This window comes from Vulpes lagopus, chromosome 6, assembly GCF_018345385.1.
Source record: "Vulpes lagopus strain Blue_001 chromosome 6, ASM1834538v1, whole genome shotgun sequence".
NCBI classification, from domain to species: Eukaryota; Metazoa; Chordata; class Mammalia; order Carnivora; family Canidae; genus Vulpes; species Vulpes lagopus.
The window spans coordinates 51,793,287-51,817,952 of record NC_054829.1 but is presented as its reverse complement, the minus strand read 5'-3'; the positions used below and the strand labels follow the sequence as shown (position 1 = coordinate 51,817,952).

Below are 24,666 nucleotides of genomic sequence, written 5' to 3'. Positions count from 1 at the left end.
GAAAGCTTCCAAATACATTCTACAAGGCAACCATTACCCTGATACCAAAACCAGACAAATGCAGCACAAAGAAAAAAAAAAAACAAACTACAGGCCAATATCCTTGATGAATATAGATGCAAAAAGCCTTAAAAATGTTAGCAAACCACATATAGCAACACATTAAAAAAAAAAATCATTCACCATGATCAGGAAGGACTTCTTCCTGGGATGCAGGGATGGTTCAATATTTGCAAATCAATCAATGTCATATATGACACTAACAAAATGAATAAAAATCATATGATTATTTCAATAGATGCAGAAAAGTATCTGGCAAGATTCAACGTCCATTCATGATAGAAACTCTTAACAATAATAAAGGCATTATTATGAAAAACCCATAGCCAACATCATTCTCAATGGTGAAAAACTGAGAGCATTCCCTCTAAGGTCAGAAAGAAAACAAGGACATTCACACTTGCTATTTTTATTTAACATAATACTAGAAGTCCTAGGCACAACACATAAAAAAAAAAAAAAAAGAAGAAGCATCCATATTGGTAAAGAAGAAGTTAAACTGTCACTATTTGCAGACAACAGAATACTATATATCAAAAATCCTAAAGATTCTACCGAAAAACTACTAGCATAAGTGAATTTAGTAAAGTGGCAGGATACAAAATTAATACCTAGAAATCAGTAGTGTTACTATGCACTAACAATGAAGTCACAAAACAAAAATCTAAAAAACACCACCATTCACAACTGTACCAAAAAGAATAAAACACCCAGAAATAAACTTAACCAAAGAGTTGAGAGATCTGTACTGCAAAACATTGATGAAAGAAATTGAAAATGACACAAATGGAAAGATATACCGTGCTCATGGATTCAAAGAATTAATATTGTCAGATGTCCATGTTACCCAAAGCAATATATAGGATTCAGTGCAATCCCTATCAGAATACCAATAACACTCTTTGCAAAACTAGAACAATTAATCCTAAAATTTGTATGGGATCACAAAAGAACCTGAATAGTTGAGGCAATCCTGAGAGAGAACTAAAACCTGGAGGTATCACAATTCCAGATTTCAAGATATACTACAAAACTATAATAATCAAAACACTGATACTGGCACAAAAATGGACATAAGATCAATGGAACAAGATAAAGACTCTAGAAATAAACTCACATGTATATAATCACATGACTAATCTATAGTCATAGATTAATTAACAGAGGGAAAAACACACAAGAAAAAAGATAGTCTTTTCAACAAATGGTGCTGGGAAACCAGGACAATTACATGCAAAAGAATGAAATTGGGCTACTTTCTTACACCATGCACAAAAGTAAACTCAAAATGGATTAAAGATCTGAAACCATAAAAATCCTGGAAGAGAACACAAACAAGAATTTGTCTGACATCAGTAGTGGCAACATTCTTCTCTTGGTAGTACCTCAGCATGTACTCCCAAGCCTTTAGGACTATAAAAGCAGGTTTTATGGGAGATGGAGTTGCTGAGATCTACTCATCTTGAGGCCACTGAAGACAAATTTCTGCCTGTAAGCCCCCTTAATGTACCATTTCTTATGAAGCTGGACTTGTCTGCCTTTTTCTTTGGTCCTAAGGCTCTTTTGGCCTTTTGCATATACCTCCTTTTCACAAAATATCTGGATTGCTTTTTATTTACTTAAGAATATGATAAAATTCTTCCTTTCTCCAAATATAAAAAGGACTATTTTTTTAAGATTTTATTTATTTATTCATGAGAGACACAGAGAGAAAGGCAGAGATATAGGCAGAAAGGAAGCAGGCTCCATGCAGGGCACCTGATGCAGGACTTGCTCCCAGGACCCTGGGATTATGACCTGAGCCAAAGGCAGACACTCAACCCCTGAGTGACCCAGGCATCCCTAAAAAGGACTATTTAAATGAAAAGCTCAAAAAGACAAAATCATTTCCTCCAAAACTTCCATTATTATAATATTATTTCTAGTTTTTATGGAGTTCATGGAGAGCCCTGCTGTGTCTTTATAAAAAGAACTATCAATCCAGTATTTTCCTCCCTAAAATGAGGATATGGAACCATATGCTCTCTAAATTGTTAGTTCAGGTTATCTCTTGGTTCTGGGTTTCTGCATAGCTGGTGGTTATCAAGAGACAAAAATGTCTAAATTCTTGACTGAACATTTTAATTTTCAAATTTCAAAATTTTCCATCATGCAATTAGCTCAAATACATGAGAAAATAGAACAAAAGTGAAGGTTTAAAGTCAATACACTTTGTATGGTTGTTTTCTGGGACAACGGACATTTTACTAAAGAGATAGGATCATCATTTTGGATTCAGAAGTCCTGGGTTAGAGTCCAATTTTCACACTAGCAATGTCAGCTCAGACAAAACAGAGTTATTACTAAAGCTTATTTACAGCTGAAAAAAACAGAGACACATTGAGATTAAGAGATTTAATGACACTTTTCCTAATTGAGAAATTCAAATAAATTAATTATGCTACTTGCAATATGATTTTTAACATTAACATAATTATGCTTTCTTTTACTTTTTATTGTTATTTATTATTACATTATATATTTCAAAATATAATGTTACCTGTAAATGTTAATGTAAATCTAAGAGATTATAATTTCTTAACTATTACCTCTACTAGGATAAGGTCAGAGCAAGGAACTTTGATTGGTTAATCAAGCATAAATAAAATTCTTAGTCCTGCCTTTAAATAAATATTTCTATGATTACTACATTATTTCAGCTTTGTGTAATGATGTGCAAGACCACATGCAAGGCCACAGGAGATGATACTAAGAAGACCCTGAATATCCTCTCATTTTAAAAGAATCATAAAAAGCAGACATTGACTCCAAATAAATGTCCTATGGTTTCTAGGAACTGATTCACATTCCAGTAAGTTCTGAGAAGAATGATGAGTATAAATTTACTATTACATTAAAATTTCTCTTAACTAAGTTCATTAAGATGTGAAGGCGATATTTCACTAGAGATTATTTTAAACATATTCTCAAATATACCTTTAAACACAAAGATTTTCTTCTCCCTGGATTCCTGCACCTTATTATCTTTTTCCTAGTATATGAACTATCTGTAAACCACCTCAGAAAATCTAGTTTAAAAGTTTCACTTCCTAGAAATAATAAAAAAAGGAAATAAGCAGCTGTTCAAATCTCCTGAGTTAATTTCTCAAAACTATTCCTTTGGTATGACACTTAAATCTTATCACAATATTCCCCCCAAACATTATACTTCCTGCAGTGAATAACATACATAAGAAATTCCAGTGCACACAGAGAAAGGCAGAAATGAAAAAATATCTTATTGATATGGAAGATGTATACTTTGGTAGTAGCATCACATGAGTTCATCATGAGCAATGAACATCTGCTTCCTTTCAATCCAATTGTCTTTTACAACTTCAAATGGCCATATGACAGTATTGCCATAGATAGGAAACACAAGTGTTCAGGAAAAATTCTTCAATACTTCCTATAAAAGTACAGTCAAGAAATAATTTTTAAAATGACATATGAAAAGTAGAAATATATATTAGGGACCAAGATTTAGATGTATACTATAAATATGATTTCTTATCATTAAAACTTTATTACCCAAGTATCTTGGTGGCTGAATTAGAAAACAGATTAGTGAAATAACTTTAAGAGGATGTAAAAATATCTAAATTTATTCTATTCACAAAAAGAAAAACTAATTAAGACAAGAGAGTTTACAATGTGTTTACTGAAAGGATTACCAAAGTCATGTCTTCTATTTCTGAATCAAATCTGGGGTTAGGGGATCCCTGGGTGCCTCAGAGGTTTAGCATCTGCCTTTGGCCCAGGGTGTGATCCTGGAGTCCCTGGATCAAGTCCCTGAATCAAGTCCCTGGATTGAGTCCCTGGATCGAGTCCGGCATCAGGCTCCCTCCATGGAGCCTGCTTCTCCCTCTGCCTGTGTATCTGCCTCTCTCCTCTCTCTCTCTCTCTCTCTCTCTCTCTCTCTCTCTCTGTGTGTGTGTGTGTGTGTGTGTGTGTGTGTGTGTGTGCCTCATGAGTAAATAAATAAAATCTTTAAAAAAATCTGGGGTTAATTTAAGGTACCCTTTTGATAATCCTGCCTCTTAAAATCTGGCACAATTTACCTAAAGCAATGTTATAGTTTTCACTATCAATTTGTTTGAGGAGATTTTTTTACTTTATTCTAGAGCATTTTGGCAATCCCACAGATTAGAGAATATAAATTATTCCTTTTTTCTAATTCTAACAGAGCATGTTAAAGTCCAATCTTCCCATATTTTTCAGTCCATAATCTCACATTATAATTGATCCAGAGTAGTCACTTATCACCTAACACCTGCCATGTGTTACTATCTCTGTCCCTTGTTTCATGTGATTTCTCTTTGTCTGGAGTACTCCTAAACCCATTTTTTGATGTTAAAATTCTATTCTATCCTCCAATGCCATCTCAAGAATCCCTATGAGATGCAGCCTTCCTAGGTTTCTTCCGCTCTCCCAATCTTAATCTAATATGATTACTTTCTCCTGGGAACTGACACATCACTCTGAATTTTTCTAGGGCATTATTATAGTCATATGTCCCTGTTGTACATTTTCCTTAGATCTATTCTCCATTATATTCATTATGGATTCATTCTTCTATTCAACACGTACAACATTTAACAACCATCTTCTATATATAATCTATGTGCCATGATCTAACTCAATAAAATGAAAATGACATTATCCCACCCTCATGGAATTTACCTTGACAGCATTACCCACTCATTTTCTTTACCCTTCTTGTTGTTCAGAGCATTTTGCATATTTTAGTCATACGATAGATTGTCTATAATTGAATTAATTCATTATAACTTGAGTGCCAATAGCATACAAAAAATCAAAAAATATAGTTGATAATTTGGTATATTGCGTAAAACCATTAATACCTTATGTAAAGCCAGCGCTTCCCTCTAAAAATTAATATGGTTAAAAGTAATTACTTTTTTCCTTAACTTTGAGGATGCTACCTAATATGGAGAAAAATTGAATGTCACACAGGTTAATTTAAAAAATAATTTTTTACAGGACCGTCCTATCCTAGAGGCAAGATCAAACTTAATTAACATCATTAGAGATTCCTTAAACACATTAAATTTTATAAAGCACCCTCTGGGTCACATTATATGCTGCTGTATTAAACAGAAGGGGGATAAACTAAATTCAAGTCTAATCATAGTAGTTTCAGCAATTAAAATTGTTTTCAAATAATTTACAGATACATGTACTGCATAAAGTTATTTTTCCATGTATAAGAACACAGCACTGAAGTTGTAATACTGACAGATTATCTGGCAAATTTAAATTAGAGAATAATTTAATCTGTTCATAAGTATTCCCTTCCTCCATAATTTGCATATAATCACACACATAGGATTTATTCCAGAAAGTCCCCTTAAAAAAACTTTTTTTAAACTTTATTTTGGATTATCTAGCTTGTGCAGGACAAAGAAATTATGAATGCCAATAGATAAGTGCTTCCCAAAAATTACCTCACATTTGTGATGAGAGATAATTTTGTATTTTCTATGTATACAAGACCACAATTTCCAAACTAAACAGAAAGCTAAAAATAATGCAAAGTCCTTTACCTATTAAGCAAAATAGTTATCACTTCATTAATAAAAAATAGGTCATGTGTCAAAAATACACACACATAGACACACATACACGTCCCACTACCAATTGAGAAATTTTAAAACCAAGTTTTTTTTGCATTCCCTGATGGAGTTTATAAAGAGGTCTTTCCACCCTAATTTGAATGTACTCTCAGTCAAATCCTGGGATTTTACTCAGACTGTCACTGTATTTACATCAGATCATAACAGCAATCTACCCTCTCTGAGTTTCTTCCTAAGTACCACTTTGTTACAGATGAAGTGATAGCCAGAACCCATTGTTTTAAACTAACACATGCAAATAAATGAGAGGATGGTGAAATGACTGCACTTATTTATTGAAAAGTCATTTTTTTTCTAGAATGATAATGGTTTCTTACTAAAACTTTAAGTGAAAACTTGGAGAACATAAATTCTACCACCCATTAAACACAAGCAAAGAATTGTTAGGAAAATGCTATCTTCCATGAAAACTATTTTGCTGGGATCCCTGGGTGGCGCAGTGGTTTGGCGCTTGCCTTTGGCCCGGGGCGCGATCCTGGAGACCCGGGATCGAATCCCACTTCGGGCTCCCGGTGCATGGAGCCTGCTTCTCCCTCTGCCTGTGTCTCTGCCTCTCTCTCTCTCTCTGTGACTATCATAAATAAATAAAAATTAAAAAAAAAACTATTTTGCTAAAAAGCATATCCAGGAGTGTCTTGTAGATAACAGATCACTATATGTGTGTGTGTGTGTGTGTGTATACATGTGTATACATGCACACTACAGGGATGACATATGGCAACTTAAAAATCTTTTCCTGTTACTGAATATTTCTTAGGTTCTACTATTTTGCCCTAAAATGGTTCTTCTGATAGTGTTATTGATCTCGGTGTGAAGTTCTGAATTAGGATCAGGACACAGTTTCTGTAAAGGCCCAGAGAGTAGATATTTGAGGATTTGCAGGCCACTTATGGTCTCTGTTGTATATTCTTTGTTTTCTTAAAAAGCCTTTTTAAAGAGTGAAAACCACTCCTAGCTCCTCTGCAATTCAAAAATAGGACACAAAAAGATGTTGGCCTACAGGGCATAGTGTGCTGACTCCTGCTTTGAATTATCACGTTGCAAGTTAAATGGTAGGTTTCAGTAAATGTTTACCAAATACAAAGCCTCTGTTCTTATGATTTTGAAATAGAACAAAATCAGCAGACTTGGTATTGCCTTAGAAGGACCTTCCAAATCCTGCTTCTTCCATGAGCTTCACTTCAGACAGTAGTTACCCACTCACTCATGGACTGAGCTACTCCACGGTGCTCAGGGATCAAGTGGAAGTTTAACCTGTTGAGATTTCAAAAGCTCACTAGTTCTATGTACTTTCTACTCACCCTCTCTTCTTTCTCATTCTCTCTGTCCCTCTCATTCTTTCTCCTCCCCTGTCACACACACATACACACACCTTTCTTTGCATCAGACAGACACAGAGCAGCTGGGTGGATGTCATCTTCCACATCTGAGTGAAAAGAGCCTTCTCTCTTGGTTTGGTCATAGTTTTAAGCTGTGTCTTTTTAGGTATGTCACTCCAGCCTTAAGGCAATCCAACCCATATGCTTTCTTCTGTCTGGACTTCTTGAAAGAGGGGGATTTTTCTATTTCATTTAACAAATATTTATCAAGTTTCTATTATGACCATACCAAGATTCCCAATTTTAATGCAGATACCAATCACAGTGATTTGTTAAAATGAAGATTCTGATTTAGTGGTCTGAGGTGGTGCCTGAGGGTTTGTATTTCTAAGTAGCTCCCAAGTGATAGTGAGGCTGAGGGTTTTGTGAGCCATATTTTGAGAAGAGAGTAAGGAACACAGATTAGTATACAGGTGATTACAACACTATAGTGGTAAGCGCTATTTGAGGAAAATGTGCTGTGGAAGGATATAAACTTGGACATAACACATTTCAAAATTCGGGAAAAACTTCTTGAAGAACATAAAGACAAAACTTCTTAGGAAAGGTAGGGGTTGTACAGATAAAGGGTAGAGAGCAGATAGGAAGAAAAAAGAAAGGAGGGGCTAGAATTCCTGGCAAAAGAAAAGGACCCTGCAAAGCAGATTTTTAGTGGCTATCAGAAAAAAAAATTGTAAAAAAAGCAGGGAAATGAGTAATCTAGAAGACAAAGGAGTATTTAAAGAGGAGAGTGAAAATCAGTGGTTCAGTTTAGAAAAAAGTTGAAAAGTATTCATTAGATTTAACAACAAAGATATATTTGGTTATGTTGGTTAAAATAATGTTAATACCTGGATGAACACAAAAGCCAGGGCACATCTAGTTAGAGTGTTTGGTGATAAAGAAAGCAGAACTAGCTATGTTGTGTTTTTATGATGTAAGAGGCCAGAGTCTGTTTAAATTCTTTTGGGAACAGGAAAACAGGAAAAGGGAGGAAAGAACCAGAACAATAAGCTCCCTAGGAGGGTATGGGAGATGAGATCCAGAGCAAAACCAGAAAGGTTATTTTAGGAGATTCCTACGTATACTTCATTGTAACAGGATGGATGAAGGACAAAAATGAGTGCAGATTTAGCTAAATCTTTCTTTTAGTAGAAAGTCAAAGGAGTTCCTCCCTGTGGCTTCTATGATCATTGGAAATCAGGAATTACACTTGTAGGAGGGGAAAGGCAGTAAGACCAGATGTTTCGAAAGCATGGTAAAGAATATCAGTTATGGGAAATGGAAAAGAAATTTCATGGACAAACGAGTAAAGAATTTCCATTAGCATTTGGATCCATCAACTGTTCTGTATTTCTATGACAGAAAAGACTCTGGATGTGACAGGGTCCTAGTCCCCATCCCCTTCCACACTAGAGAGAATCATGTTTTCATTTTGTCAAGGTAGAACTTCTGAACTCAGCTAGGTCCTGGTGTTCTGGATGGAGTTCACCCTACATCCCTCATTCCAAAGCCTAAGGCCCTCTGTTCACATCCTACTCTCTGGGTCTAGACTCCCAGGTAATTGGTCCAGACCTCAAGTCAACTCAGAGTTTACTATACCCCACAGGGCTTGTTTCTCAAGTCCTCTCATTATTCCATGCTTACTCAGTTCTGATCCCTACACCCACACAAACACCCACACAAACACACACTTGTTTAGGCTCAAAACTCTCTACTTAGCTATCTACTAATGCTAATTGATAATTAGTACTATTCTTATAGTCAGGGATGTGCTAAACGTCTCCTGGAGGAATCTCCGACAGTCATACCTCTAAGAGCACTAAATATCTCCAAATGACAATTTGATAAGGTCATACTTCCTATGTGCAGTATCCATATATTTCCATTTATTCATTGGTAGTTGACAGTGCAATCACTAACCACTCAACCTAACTCAGGAGAACTACAGAATATTGTATTTACTTTATAATGTCTGCTATTGATTAAGAACAACATCTGACAAGGATCTAATAAAATCAGTCATAGATGTATGAGTGACTTTTCTGAGAGTAAAATCTGGAGCTTAAATTTTGTTCACAAATGCTATTATAAGGCTTTACAGAATGGAAAAATTCTAGAACAGAATTATCTGATAGAAATTAATTTGTGGAATGATCAAATTTCCTCCAGCTAGATTAGCAGAAAAATGCATAATGGGGTAAGGAGGAGGTCAAAACAGTTTAACAGGGATCCCTGGGTGGCACAGCGGTTTAGCGCCTGCCTTTGGCCCAGGGCACGATCCTTGGAGACCCAGGATTGAGTCCCACGTTGGGCTCCCAGTGCATGGAGCCTGCTTCTCCCTCTGCCTGTGTCTCTGCCTCTCTCTCTCTCTCTCTCTCTCTCTCTCCCTCTGTGACTATCATAAATAAATAAATAAATAAATAAATAAATAAATAAATAAACAAACAAACAGTTTAACATCCACAATTGTTTTAGGAAAGCAATATGGAATATTAGTTTTCAATGTGGTCCCTCGTGGCAACACCCTGACTGACTTTATTATTTAGGCAAATTAACCTCTTTAGGCCTCAGATTCTCCCTCTGTAAAATGGGGACATTAGTAATACCTGCCTTATAGGGTTGTTGCAAGGGTTAAATAGGAAATTCTATGAACAGAAGCCTGGAAGCAGTCTGCCCAGGCAGGGAGTTACATTCTATCACTGAAGTTTAAAATTGTCCAAGTGCTTGGTGATAACAATTAGAAGACTGATTTTCACTTAATTTTGTAATTGTTTTTCAACTCTCTAGAGACAAATCTCACTTTTGCTGTTTGCAGATCATGCTCACAGCCTGTGATTAGAGGCCTTTGTCTATAAGTGATTAATTGTTACTATTTTCTTAATGACCTCCTTTCTCTTATCCCAAAAGATTAAATTCTCCAGTCATTAACTAGATACAGTGCCTGCTGTCCATGAATGGTTGTTGTTATATTTTAATGAAATGTGTGTCAGGTCCTAAATTTACATTCATAGAAAAAGGAAAAGAATAAATAATGTTAATGTAATACTATTTTAAAATATAAATTTCTGAAAAATATATTTTAAGCTGTTAATTTGTATTACTTAATACTGAGTTAAGCCAGAAAAATGTACTACTTTGAAATGGAATGAGTGTGTTTATATCCTAAAGCACAAATACACCTTAATTTCTTGGAGACCTAGCTAACTCACTGATATGGATCAATTCAATGCAATCTGGAAGAGTTAGAAAGCCCCTTACATTTCACAAAAGGCCTGTAAAATTCTAGACATCTATTCCATCTCTATTTTGCATCCAGGCATTTTCTGAGTTCTAGGGGCACAGAATTATCCAAAGCAAATAGTTGAGTCCAGGCACAAGCCTCTTACCTCTACTTTTTCATCAAAGGAAAGTAGAGCATCCCTTCTATGAAAAATAGATCACGATAGATCTGCTGAGTTTTAGATCTTTGCTGCCCCAGATAGGTTTCCACTTTCAGGGAAACATATTTGAACCAAATCTTCTGGAAAGGAAATCAACCAATTGCTCTCCCTCCCTCACTTTCTTGATCTTTCCTTCTCTGCCTCTCTGCCTCTCTTTCACTTCCTAAGTTCATTCACACATGAGCAAACACACAGGCATACTTGTGGATGCAGTTTTCTTTTCTCCTGCTAAAAATAAATTTCTTTAGCAAGCATCCAAGTTTAGCACCTAAAACGTGAGAATGTTTCTCTAAAGTAACTTGTGGATAGCTGCGCTTTTCTTCTTTTTTTCTTTTTCAACATGTGTTTTCTTGACATATCTATTGTTTTAGAAATCTATAATTAGTAAAACATAAACCACTATTTTTATTTCCCATCTGCCAGATGCCATGTTCTCTCTAGAGTGTCTCAAAGAACAGAAGCCAACATGGCTCTTTTCATTTGCATTCTTATTTACCAAAGTGGGTGAAGATGACAGCTTAAATGAATAGCCACCGTGTAGAGAAATGTTTGTTTCTTCATTGTTCCTGGGCTATGATCAGGAAAAGCCCAGGGATAAGACATAAACCAGTTTCAAAAAATGGTGTCTCGCTGTTCATTTAATTTTTCAGAATCTGCTATGATAAATTTTAACAGTGTTTTCTTTAGTTACTGAAGCAAATTCACCTGACCTGAAGCTATTCTCAGGCTACAAATGAGAGGACTATGAATTTAAATATATCCTTTCAACAGTTAGCATTCTCTTTAGTAAAAGAAGATATTTGAAAATGATAACTTGGAAAAATGTATCCCTTACAAGAGTTATTAATGGGACAGAAGCAGAACTCTGAGGTATACATAGAGGTAATAGGAATATAAGAAAAAGAAATAAATGACCTAATTTTCCAATTTGGTAATCTAGGCCTATCTTACAGTCACCTAATGACTTAATTTCTCTACTGACTTCAGCTCCCTGGATATTCTTTTTGTTTTTTGTTTTTCAAGGAATATTTAATAAGGTAGATAATATATACTTATCTAACTTGGTACTTTTATATCACTGAAGCTAGAACAAAACATCTTGTTCATTGGGTAAAAATGGCCTGCTTTCTATGTATACAGTACAGCCTGATTTTAAAAAAATATTGTAATTATAATTGCAGAACTTCAGAATTTGAGTATCAGTGTACTCTTTTTTTCACATGGAAAAAGAAAATTCGTTTGAAAATCATTTGAAGCTTAGACAAAAATTCCATAGCTATATTCTTAGAATCACTCTGTAGAATCTTCATGATTGAGATGACACAAGAGAAGCTTCAGTTCAATCTTTTTGAAAAGATATTCCATCTTGCATGATCTCATCAACCAGGAGAATGTTGGTGGCAATCATAGTGCAGGAGTGAAGAAGCTGTCTCTTTAGCTGTCAATAGTTATCTCATATGCTACTCCTGCTGCTACCATGGGCTCACTTGTGTTCAAGTCCACATCCACAAGTTGAACTGATGTTGAATCTTCTGCTTGAACTTCTAACTAACATCTCCTGAAGGTCAAAACCAGAGTTCTGAGCAAGAACCTTGGGGATAATGAGCAATGCATCAGCAAATGCTTGTACTCCAAGTTGAGTTCTGCTCTTTACCCTCAGCTTATATTTAATAAACATAATTTAATCTTGTCCACTGCCACCTACACTGCCCAGTACCTGGAACTACACAGCCATCATCAATAACATTTTTAACAACCCTCTGGAATATTCTTGCACTTACCACTTAGGACAAGAACATTATGAAGTGGAACAAATTATTTTAAAAACTATTTCCATCAGTTAAAGACAGTAATATTAGAATACTAATCCAACACACTCTCTGGTTAACTCCCCCTTCTATCTGTTCTAATCCCTTTGGATGAGCTGCTGAGTAGCAGCAGGGGGAAGGGAAAACAAGTAAGACCACTTGTCATAATAACAACACAAGCTGGTTCACAAAAGCTACTACCTGCCAGTCTTGATTTCTTAGTAAAACTTCTAGATCTACAGTACTCAAAAATTCATGAACTCACAATTCAATGCAATATCTTTTATTTATGAGATATTGTATTTATACACCAATCTTTTTTTTATTATTTATTTATAGCCTTTGTTCTTTGCCCACAGTAAAATATCCACCCAAACACCCCCCTTTAACCATCCTCCAATCTAGGAACCAGCTGGAACACTTTTGTTACTCTACCCCTAGTTACAATTTACATTATTTGTTGTAAAGTGGCTTCTTATAATATCATTAATGTGATAAAGAGATCCCACAACTGAGATAAATAGCATAAGTGCTTGCCCAGGTTAGTCTTAGATAGATTATCTCTTCCATTTGGTTAAACTCTCACAATACCCTTTGCTTTCTTCATTCTTATAGTAGCAAGAATATAAACACTATGTATTTTATTCATTCAACAAATACTGATTACTTACTATATGTCAAGCACTGCTTTAGGTTCTTCGGGTAATGCATCGATCAAGCGAATACAATATGCCATCCTTGGAGAATCTTACATTTTTTTTCAGGGGAGATAGACAATACACTTTAAAATTAATCAATGAGAAACTTATATGATAGTAGTAGTAAATGCCCTGGAAGAGAAAAGAAAGGAGAGAATGAGAAGAGGGAGAAAGAATGAGTAGAACTGAACAGAGAGCATTGTTATTTTATTTAATGTGGTTGGATTAGGCTTCATTAAAAAAGTGATATTGGAGTAAAATATCTCCAATGTTTACCCTTAATCTCTACTGTTGTTCAAAACATTATATCCAACTCAACTGGATATAACAATATTCTCTATTAATGAAAAGGAATACATTCTTCTCTTTCAATATAATAGATTTCACTCTGATCTATCCTTCCATGAAACGAGACCTTTTTAGCATTAAAGGTCAACTTCTAAAACAGAAATCAATTAAATACAAGATAATCTCTAAAACTTCTTCTTAATATGCCCATTTTATTACCATGTCATGTGCGAAATAGAATGATAGCGCTTTCTTTGATGTTCTTAGCAATAAATCAGTTTCAGGGGCACTAAAGAAGATGTATGTCCTACACCAGTGATTCTCAAACTTTAGCCTACAAGTTAATCACCATAAGGACTTATTAAAACATAGATGGGTGGGCATCTAACCCCAGAATTTCTGATTTAGTAGGTCTGGGGTGGATCCTGAGAATTTGCCTTTCTAACAATTTCCCAGGTGATGCTGATTAGAACAAATTGAGAACCACTGCTTTGCATCAATCTGGGTAAAGTTATAATGATTTTCCAACTCAATTGTAGAATGCCAAATGAAGCTAGCTCTTTCTATTCTAATTCTATGTAACAGAAGAAAAGGATGTCATTTAAAATTTATTATCTTATTGTTACTTTAATTTTTTTCTCTTGGCCAGGAAAGAAAGAGGAAGAGAAACTATATTTTTCATAACTCTACTATCTGGCAGATATAATATGATCTACCATAGCAAATGAAGCAAATCCCTTCTGTCCAGGACTCAAACAATACCCCATTTGCCAGAAGATTATGTTACATTCCTAAATATACAATGTGCGTTTCTAAGATTCTCACAGTCACTCAAGCAGGTTAGCTTTAAGCTCAGCAAAAATTCACACTCCTCTTTACTTTTCTTATCAACTGTGAAAAAATCCATTCTTTGTGAATAAGGAACTAAAACACTCTAAATGAATATAAATTGAGAGTTACTTGTAAGAAGAATACAAAGAATCCCTTCCCCTGCATGAAAGACCCTAACTCCAAATCCTTTTACATTGGTCCCTAAGCAATCTGATGTTCCAGAAAAAAAATTGTACCCCAAATTGATGGATGAACTGAGGAGATGACTAGAAGCAACAAGTAGTTCTGTGGAACTTTCAGAAACCCAGTGAAATGAAGCAAGAATAGCACGTTATGTTTTGAAGAAGCTGTAAGATTGTCTCAGCTCATTTTTGTGGAACTGAAGCCTTGCCTATAAAGGTTTCTTAGGCAGAAGTGAAGCACCACTCCTATCACTACAGAAATAAGCTTTATGTGCTATACCTGTCAAGGTCTGCTGGATATGTCAGAAAGATAGCAGCGGTAACAGAGAAAATGTTTTTGCCTCCTTCTAAATGAACATGGATAGTTGTTGACCAGGAGTAACTAAAGATTTTTTCCCTTGGTAAAGTGATTATACACACTTTATAAAGTCATCTTCTCAAGAATATAATAAGATGTTCATTAAAATATGGTAATTAATCATCTTACTAAATCCTACAAAGAAATGATATTGGAGCAAAGGCCAAAGACCTGTGTCTAAAGACACAGAAAATATACTTGCTAGTTAAATAAAAGTGTTACATAATTACTCTCTACATTCTAATGCTGTGTAACCTGGGTTACCTAAACCAGGTTTAAAAGGATATATAAAAGTGGGTCATATTAGATAACAACTGGATTTCATTGACTTTGCTATTCCCTTGTTACTCCTATAAGATCTCCAGTTCTCTGTAAAAATCCTGAATTATTTCAGAGATATTTGAAGTGGTTTCACCTGTATATCTGAACTACTTGTGTCTGTTACCACTTGAATCTGCCATTTTTCCTCCTCTTCCACTCTATCAACTCCAATGACAGCTTGCTCTGGGCACTTCTGTCAAACCCTCTCCTGCTGGGTCAGCTCTATGCAGCTGCCTCAGTCCTGCCTGTTGTATCTATATCAGTAAAATTTAGGCTTTTAAATTGAGTCTCTTACTATATGTAAAATACTTCTCTAAGTGCAGAGTTTGTGTATAGCTGACACCAAAAATGATGGCATGTCTGATGCATTTTACCATTTGATTTAAAAGGTATAAAATGAGATTTATTATATGCAGAGAGAGAAATGGGAAAGGAAAAGGCAAACAGATTTCAACATGCACAGGAGTTCTGGGAAGTTATTGCCCTAACTCTAAGTCTTTGCTCTTTTCCTCTCTCATTAGAAATTAATTACCAAAAAAAAAAAAAAAAAAAAAGAAATTAATTACCATTAGATTTTTCTTAGTTTTTCATTTTCTTAGCTGTTAGATTTAGCAGGTTGAAGAGACTGAAGACTATGAGTAAGGATTTAGGTTCTCCTAAGACAGAGTGGTGGAAGGTGGGGAAGTGGGAGAAGAGGAAGAGAGTGAGAGAGGGAGAGAAGCCCATACCCAACTTTCTCATACACTGTGACTGCAGCCAAAGCAGATCAAAAGTAGAGGATCCTAGGGCAAATATCAAAGCTGTATGCTAGTGTAGAAAGATTGGCTATGGAAATCTACGCCCAAAAAGACAGTGATTTCCTACCAATCCAACCTCAGAGAAGTCTAGGAGGTAAAAAGAGCCTTTAAAGAACTGTAGACTTTGAAGCTAAGGAGATCTGGGTATACATGGTGTCAAAAGGGCCTAACAAACCTACCATCTCTTACCACTACTGTTCAAAGGGGCAAGGACTATCACCCAAGAATCATATATTCAGGCAAGACATCATTCACTTAGGAGAGAGAATCAGAGATACTTGCACATTGGCAAAAATCCTCAACAAAATATTGATAAACTGAACCCAACATTGTATAAAAAGAATCATGCAACACGACCAAATGGAATTTATTACATGTGTACAAGCCTGATTCAACATTTGAAAATCAACTAATGTAATCTACCACATTAATATGCCAAAGAAGAGAAAGCATTTCATAAAATCCAACACCTATTTATGATAAAACTCAACAAATGAGGAATAGAGGGGAGCCTCCTCAACTTGATAAGAACACCCACAAAAAACTCACAGCTAACATTATATTTTATGGTGAAAAACTGACTGCTTTCCCTTTTAAGATAGGAAATTAGAGACACCTTACTGAAAGTGTTATGTAGTGAAGTAAGAAGAGGATTCATATTGGGAAGGAAGAAATGAAATTGTTTTAGTTCACAGATGATATGATTGCCTCTACGATGAACAGACAAAGAAGCAAAAAAAGAAAAAGTTGCCTGGAACAAATGAGGGATTTTAGCAAGGATACAAAGTTAAGAACAAAAGTAAACCGATTCCTATATACCAGCAACAATTGGAATTTGAAAATTAAAATATAATGCCATTTACATTAGTACCAAGGAGACAACGTATAAATCTAACAAAATATTACAAGACCTACACAAGGAAAATGAGAAAACTCTGGTGAAGGAATCAAAGACCTACATAAATGGAAAGATATTCCATGTTCACATATAGGAAAGCTCAATAAGATGTTCCCAACTTTATTTATATATTCAACACAAAATCCCCACAATTTATTTTGTGGCTTTCAGTAATCAGATTCTAAGTTTTATATGGAAAGTCACAAAACCCAGAATAACTAGTACAATACTAAAGAAGAATAAAATTGGAAGACAGATACAATATGACTGCAAGTCTTACTCTATCAAAACAGTGTGGCATTGGCAAAAGAATACAAACAGATCAATGGAACAGAATAGAAAGCCCAGAAATAGACCCATACAAATATTGTCAACTGATGTTTAACAAAGGACCAAAGGCAATAAAATGAAGAAAGAATAGTCTTTTCAATAAATGATACTGGAACAATATGGGTCTTTATGCAATAAATGAAACCAGACATAGATCTTATACCTTTCAGAAAAAATTAATTCAAAATGGATCATAGAATTATGTGTAAAATATAATATTACAAAACACCTAGAAGGAACATAGAAGAAAATCTATATGACCTTGGGTTTAACAATAAGATTATAGATACAATTTCGAAAGCATCATCCTTAAAATAAAAAAAAATGATGTTAAAAAAGAAAACCATATCTGGGGGCATCACAATGCCAGATTTCAGGTTGTACTACAAAGCTGTGGTCATCAAGACAGTGTGGTACTGGCACAAAAACAGACACATAGATCAGTGGAACAGAATAGAGAATCCAGAAGTGGACCATCAACTGTATGGTCAACTAATATTCGATAAAAGAGGAAAGACTATCCATTGGAAGAAAGACAGTCTCTTCAATAAATGGTGCTGGGGAAAATTAGACATCCACATGCAGAAGAATGAAACTAGACCACTCTCTTTCACCAAACACATAGATAAACTCAAAATGGATGAAAGATCTAAATGTGAGACAGGATTCCATCAAAATCCTAGAGGAGAACACAGGCAACACCCTTTTTGAACTCAGCCACAGTAACTTCTTGCAAGATACATCCACGAAGGCAAAAGAAACAAAAGCAAAAATGAACTATTGGGACTTCATCAAGATAAGAAGCTTTTGCACAGCAAAGGATACAGGCAAAAAAACTAAAAGACAACCTACAGAATGGGAGAATATATTTGCAAATGACATATCAGATAAAGGGCTAGTTTCCAAGATCTATAAAGAACTTATTAAACTCAACACCAAAGAAACAAACAATCCAATCGTGAAATGGGCAAAAGACATGAAGAGAAATCTCACAGAGGAAGACATGGACATGGCCAACATGCACATGAGAAAATGCTCTGCATCACTTGCCATCAGGGAAATACAAATCAAAACCACAATGAGATACCACCTCACACCAGTGAGAATGGGGAAAATTAACAAGGCAGGAAACCACAAATGTTGGAGAGGATGCAGAGGAAAGGGAAGCCTCTTACACTGTTGGTGGGAATGTGAACTGGTGCAGCCACTCTGGAAAACTGTGTGGAGGTTCCTCAAAGAGATAAAAATAGACCTGCCCTATGACTCAGCAATTGCACTGTTGGGGATTTACCCCAAAGATACAGATGCAATGAAACGCCGGGACACCTGCACCCCGATGTTTGTAGCAGCAATGTCCACAATTGCCAAACTATGGAAGGAGCCTCGGTGTCCACCGAAAGATGAATGGATAAAGAAGATGTGGTTTATGTATACAATGGAATATTACTCAGCCATTAGAAACGACAAATACCCACCATTTGCTTCAACGTGGATGGAACTGGAGGGTGTTATGCTGAGTGAAGTAAGTCAGTCGGAGAAGGACAAACAGTGTATGTTCTCATTCATTTGGGGAATATAAATAATAGTGAAAGGGAATATAAGGGAAGGGAGAAGAAGTGTGTGGGAAATATCAGAAAGGGAGACAGAACATAAAGACTCCTAACTCTGGGAAATGAACTAGTGGTGGTGGAACGGAAGAGGGGCGGGGGGTTGGGGTGAATGGGTGGCGGGCACTGGGGGGGCACTTGGCAGCATGAGCACTGGGTGTTATTCTGTATGTTGGTAAATTGAACACCAATAAAAATAAATTTATTATTAAAAAAATGTTAGACTTCATTAAAATTAAAAACTTTTGCTCTCCAAAATACATCAAGAAAAGTTTCAAAAGATAGTCACAGGCTTGGAGAAAATTTTTCAAAATACGTATCTGATAAAGCACTGGTATCCAAAATATACAAAAAGCACTTAAAACTGAAGCATTAGGGGATCCCTGGGTGGCTCAGCAGTTTAGTGCCTGCCTTAGGCCCAGGGCATGATCCTGGAGTCCCGGGATCGAGTCCTGCATCGGGCTCCCTGCATGGAGCCTGCTTCTCCCTCTCCCTGTGTCTCTGCCTCTCTCTCTCTGTGTGTCTCTCATGAATAAATAAATAAAATCTTAAAAAAAAAACTGAAGCATTAAAACCCCACAATTTTTAAAATGGCCAATTGGTCTGAAAAGATATCTCACTCAAGAAGATATGCAGATGGAAAATAAGCACATGACAACTTGCAGGTGACTGCAAATTAAAACAAGATGGCACGCCCACACTGATAAGCCCAGACTGCTTTTAAAGGCAGAAAAGTTGAACTGAGTCACCCAAGAGGAAGCAGACATCTCTGAGAGTGGTAGCAAGTCCTCTAGCTGGAGTGTAATGACCACTGACACAACAGATGCAGAAGCTGTGCCATAAACCAAGGGAGCCCCAGAAAATGTAGATACTTGAGAGTGAATGACTAACCGAGATAACAGTAATCCAAATCTGAACCCTTCTCCTTATTGGGAAGGAAGTCTTTTTGAGCTCCATGGAGGAAAAAGGATGGCATAGGATGAGGGAATGGAGGGAAAACAGGAAGGGCTCCCCTCAAAGCATCAGGTGTAGTGGTGAGTTTGGATACCTTATAGAGGAGAGGGACAGGCCAGCCCTCAATATTTCTATTGTAGTCACTGAGGCAGCTGACAACTTTTAAAGTCCATTATTTGCAGTATGTCACATGACAGTCTGAAGTGTGGTAGCACCAGAACAATGTCTAGTCTCTGAGATTGCTGTCATTAGCATACACGTAAGAATATTGTGGATAACAGACTTGTTATTTGTTTGCATGATGAAGGGGTTATGTTGGTATTACTGGATAAAAAAAAAAGTGGCAGCCACTGAAGGTTATACCCCATTTGATATAATGAGTTCTGTATGTTGACTAATAATCCGGGGCCAAGAGTTCCTCTCCCGTTCTCAAACTGGAGGTTTGCTGGAATTGGGTATATATTCCACTATCAGGGAGATTTCTCTGAGAACATAAATATAAAAAGGGATATCACCATTTTGACTGTAGCCTCTTGAGACAGCTTGCTGTCTTCACATGATTTTATGAGAAACTGGGTGTCAGGGAAAAAACTTCTAACAATGTTTTTGTTATAACGTGTCAAACATGTACTGCTATCATTTCTACTATAATGTGTTAGCTTCTTGTTTGAAGGCTCCACTTCTAATGGAATCACTATAAAGGAATACAATGCCCAAACAAGTCATTTGGGGACATACTTAGAAGCCAGTGATAACTCACAATACCTATACTATTTACCAATTTACCAATCTCTTCAACACAAACCTATCTGAAGCTAGCTGCTCTGATTGTCTTTGGTAATTTACAAGCAGCACACTACTGTATTTTTCTCAGCCTTGACTAAGCTACAAGTATCAATAAGTTAGGGAAATAGAACATGAAGAAGTCAAGGAAGTTTTCAAATGATACAAATTTGAAGTTGAATACTTCAAAACTCTCATTTGCTGTTTTTCATTTGACCTCAGCAGATGGCTAAACAGGTTGAACTGCTTAGATCAAAGACACCAGGATGGACACAGACTTGAATGCTAACTTGCGCTAACCTCAAATGGTCCTATGTCATTCTCCCCTCCCTCCAATGATCACTACAATGACAAAAAAAGGAGAAACAGTCTGCCTCATCTCTAAGGGGGAATGACAGGCCTTGATTGGCTATGTGTGAACCCACCCACACTCATAAATTGTGTTGATAGTTGAGAAGGTATTAATAACCTTCTCTGTTTCCTACTGTATTTCAGATAAAGACAAACTACTCTAGACTCTTAGACTCCTTCAAGCAGAGGTTTGCAATGCAACTCATTTTATTAGTAAGATTTGTCATTCATGACCCGTCCCAGATTTTCCATATGAATCTCACCACTTCACCAAAAGGAAAAGGCAGAAGTTGTATTGTTGTTGATTTTTTCCTATCACTAGTGTTTTTTATCCCATCCACTATTCATTAATGGCTTTCAGTTTTTAAAGAAGGTATTCATATCTTCTTTAGGAAATGCTATCAATATAGTGAATATCACTATACTGAATGTGACTAAGGAGAAAATCACTACTGGCATGTGTTCTGGCACTGCATGACAAGGTTTTGTTCAATTACTATATTTTGTAAACTATTTTAGTACAGCATAACTTCCATATTAAAGTTACTATTCTCCCCAATAATAATTTAAAATGTTAATTAGCATTTTAAAAAAGTTTTCTTCATCCATTCCTTTGGTAAATATTTGTTGGGAACCTACCATGTGCCAATGCTCTTGGTGTTAGAACAGTGAACAAAACAAAGTTCCCACTCTCAGTGGGCTTATATCCAGTGAGAGAAGACAGACAATAAACAAATAAATATGTAATATATCAGATGGTGATGAGTGATATGAACAAAATTAGTTTAAGTAAGAATAGAGGGCTGGAACAGATTTGGGGAGAGATGAAAAGAGCTCGGCTATTTTAGATAAGGTGATAAGGCAAAACCTTAATGATTAGATGATTAGATAGCATTTGAACAAAAATATGAAGGAAATAAGCAACCAGACACCGTGGATTGAGAGGGACAACAGCACATGGGTCTGAGAGGTTGCAAGCAAGAGATAAGATTTGTAGGGATTTATAGGCAATAATAGTAAGAACACTGGATTTTATTTTGACTGAATAAAAAAGTCATTGGAAATTCTAAGCAGAGGATTGGCTTGACTAGACTTAGATTTTTCCAAAGATCATCACGGGGATTGGGGGCAGGGGAGCATGCAGAGATGGAAGTGGAGAAACCAGTCAGGAAATTCTAGAACCAAAACCATTCAAATGAAATATAGCTAGTATTTATGAGACAATTGATAAGAATTATTAGCTTACAAATTTTGCTCTGCATGAGTATTCTGTGTGGTTAGTGATTCACAGAAGAAGAAAGGCCATGTCACAGGATAGGCCCACCAAACTGATCTAAATTGAAAAGGAAAGAAAAATTTCCAATTTTCCTTAAAATGCAATAATATCAAAAAGTCAGGTAAGCAACAAAAGCTACAAATCAAATCAAATTATCATTATGAAGGCCATGCTTACTCCACCTTTCATCTCCCAATGCACAGAGACTAGCTCTAGTTAAGATTACCTCCTATCATTTCCCAGACTTAAAAAACAAAACAAAACAAAAGTCTTTCCCATGGCTGTTGCTTGACTTCTGTTATTTCCTCTTTCTAGAATACCTTTCTAACTCTGTTTCTCTAATTAATGCCCACAACTTCACTCAAATCCCTCTGTAAGACTCATTTCCATCGGTATACTTTCTGTGATTAATGTCACCACATGCCGAGCGCATACCCCCTATTTTGCAAGCATAAGTACTAAGGTGAATGTAATTTGTACAACATTATACATTAGTGAGAGGCAGCAGAGTCAAGTGAAAAAACTGCAGGATGCACAATCAGAAATCAGAATCTTAATCTACCTCAATTGTGTGATCTTATGCAAGACATCTAACCTCTCTGACTTCGCTTTCCTAGTCTATTCAGTGGGGATAAGAATGCCTGCTCCGTGTGTTTGTTGAGAAAATCAATTAGATGATAACAATCACCATTATGTGTTAAGTACTTAGACTCTGGTTCCAGAGCTCACACTCCATCATCACCCGATACTGCTTCTGTATAACATTTATAAAACACCCAGTCCAATGTCTGATACATAGTAGACCTTAACTCAAAAAACAGTTGTCTTTTTGTTTTTGCTTATCTTTTCTAATAGCTGTACTATTTATCAACTCCTTCCAAACAAATGGGCAGTTTGTGACAGGCAGGAACTACAACTTTCCTAGACTTTCCCATTGGGATTGACAAAGTGTACATCATAGGCAATGAATAAACACCTACAGCATAATAAATAAAAGAAAAACACATTTTTAATCAACTAATTAGTGATATATTTACTAAATTGATATGGTTTTCCAAGAGGTAAACACTGACAGTAACAATGCTACAAAAACTTAATCTCATTGGTGAAAGCTTTAATAAGTGCCTACACTTCCTTAAACTCCCATCCCAAAATTGATCAGGTGATTTAGCAGATACAAGTGGACCTTCATGATAAAAAATTACCTGCTGAAGAAATAGTTAAATGAATCTATCATGCAGATGCCTCTAACCTCAACTAATATATCAATGCTTCCCAGAAACCCTGCAGTTTTTTCTTTCTCTTAATATTCCCACCAATAGTTTTTTTCAAATTTTCACCACCTGTGATTTGTCCCTTTAGTTTTAGCAGAGATTTTTCTTCCACATGACAAGGAAATCCAAGTGGACCAGGTAATAATACCTCAATTCCTATCCTCTATATAAATGAGCCTTCCTTCCCCATTCTCCATGAAGGCCAGTGCCCCCTCCTCTGCTTCATCCTCCCTGATGCTACCAGCACTTCTGGCACCTTGTCTCCCCTGTTACTCCCTCCTTCCCTTACCTATGGCCCCATTTCTTACTTTCTGTTTGCCCTTTCTACTAAGCCTACAAACATTCAAATTGCCACTCTCCTACCAAAACCAAAAATCTTTCTCTCTCTCTCTGTCAAATTTCCAGAAATAGAGTCTACATGAGTTGTCTCCATATTCTCCATTTAAAAATTATTGAAGCTGCTCCTGCCAAAAGCACTGATTACATTCTTGTTGCAAACTGTTCTTGCCTTCGACATTTATGTAGCATTAGACATTAACCATTCCTTACTTCTTTAATACTATTCAGCTTTGGTTACTTTTCTGTTTTCTCTGTCTTCATCTCCTATGCAGGCTCTCTTTCTCTCCCAATCTCTACGTTTATGTTTTAGACCTTTTTCTTCCCCCCATCCTACCTACTTTCTTATGGTGATTTCATTTCTTCCATGCATCAATTTCCATCTATGGTAAGGACTGGCAAATCCTATCTCAACTCTGGTCACTGCTGAGCTCCAAACCACAAATCCATCTGCCAATAGGATATAGCAGATAACCAGCCATCTCCAACTCAGTGTATTCAAAAGTGACTTCATTTTCTTCCAGTTCCAAACCCATTCTATTTCCTCTATATGCAATTCTAATAATGAGGCCATATTCTCCCTATCATCCATACCACAAACTGGCAAGTCACCCTTGACTCACTTCATCACAAACCCTAAATTGCAGAGGGAGTATAAGGATTTCAGAGAGCATATGCTTTATTCAGAGATCCTGGCAACCAAGCCTCCTGAGGCAATCATGAGGTAGCCAAGCCAGGAGGAACTCTGCAGGAAACTCAGCAAATTCCCTTCAAAGAGGAGACTTTCTCCTCTACTTATCCTCATGTTTGCTGCAAATTCCATGCCTGCAAGAAGGATTGCCTGTACTTCTTATTCATAGCATTTCCTTCATGGCTCTTGGCACAACTGTAACTGTTTCTGCAGTGATTTGTTTAATATCTATCTCCTTTATTTCACTGAAGGTCCGTACAGGTAACATATCTGACTTGTTGATGCTGTGTGAATTCTCAGTAAGTATCTTTTAAATGAATAAGTAT

General features: G+C 36.2%; 1 pseudogene; it reads right to left on the bottom strand.

Annotated features, from left to right (window-relative positions):
* The window catches only part of LOC121492553, a 33,918-nt pseudogene extending 20,817 nt beyond the window's left edge, over positions 1-13,101 (bottom strand).
* Between the last annotated feature and the right edge of the window lie 11,565 nt (positions 13,102-24,666).